Source organism: Sinocyclocheilus anshuiensis, unplaced genomic scaffold (genome assembly GCF_001515605.1).
Source record: "Sinocyclocheilus anshuiensis isolate Anshui unplaced genomic scaffold, SAMN03320099.WGS_v1.1 scaffold1095, whole genome shotgun sequence".
NCBI classification, from domain to species: Eukaryota; Metazoa; Chordata; class Actinopteri; order Cypriniformes; family Cyprinidae; genus Sinocyclocheilus; species Sinocyclocheilus anshuiensis.
The window spans coordinates 36,196-37,147 of record NW_015544226.1 but is presented as its reverse complement, the minus strand read 5'-3'; positions in this window follow the sequence as shown (position 1 = coordinate 37,147).

The window sequence follows — 952 nt, the reverse complement described above, 5'->3', positions numbered from 1 at the left end:
CTGCATTGAGCAGCCGCGTTCAGTTTTTAATTGTAGTGTCTGTTCTTTTACTGAACTAAATGATTTTTATTACTATAAAAACAATCAAAACGACGGTGGGGGTCGGTGCCGCGGTGGGAAAGTGACGTAACCGGTGTTGCGGCTTAACACCTACCGTCAACACCGTCTATCGCAGCAAGCCTAGTTACCATTTAAAATTTGAATCCCATTGTTAAATAGGCTATATGGGATTTTTTTTCCTCTAGCAATTAAAGACCAGGCAACGGTCAGTGTTAGCTTATTTAACTTTCACATTACAATTTCATGAATACAGTGTATATGGCGGTATTTTTAATTTTGCATTGCATTGCGTTGCGTTTTAGGGTTAATGGAAAACTTATGAAAATTAAAAGGTTTATCAATGTTTTCACTAGTGTATGTAAGAGGTTTTTCAGTTATGCATATGAATGTATTTCACTAAGGTTTATCAATGTTTTCACTAGTGTATGTAAGAGGTTTTTCAGCTATGCGTATGAATGAATTTCACTAAGGTTTATCAATGTTTTTTGTTTCACTAGTGTTTGTAAGAGGCTTTTCAATAATTATGGCCTATACGGCCCCTCATAGTCTGGTGTTCACACATGCAGACATATCTGAGATAACTACAGATATCTGCCACTTGCAATGAATTAACAGTATGCATAATATCTAGATCATTTGATCACCCATTTTATTCATCTGTATACAAAAGATAATCTGTCATTAGATTATTTTATTATTTTTTATATATTTTATATTTTATTAGTTTTTTTATTATGTCTATATAGGTTTTTATTAAGTTTTACTTTTATTTAATTTGAGTTATTTCAGTACTTCAACATACAAAATGGAAATGAAATAATATATATACAGTGGGTACGGAAAGTATTCAGACCCCCTTCAATTTTTCACTCTTTGTTATATTGCAGCCATT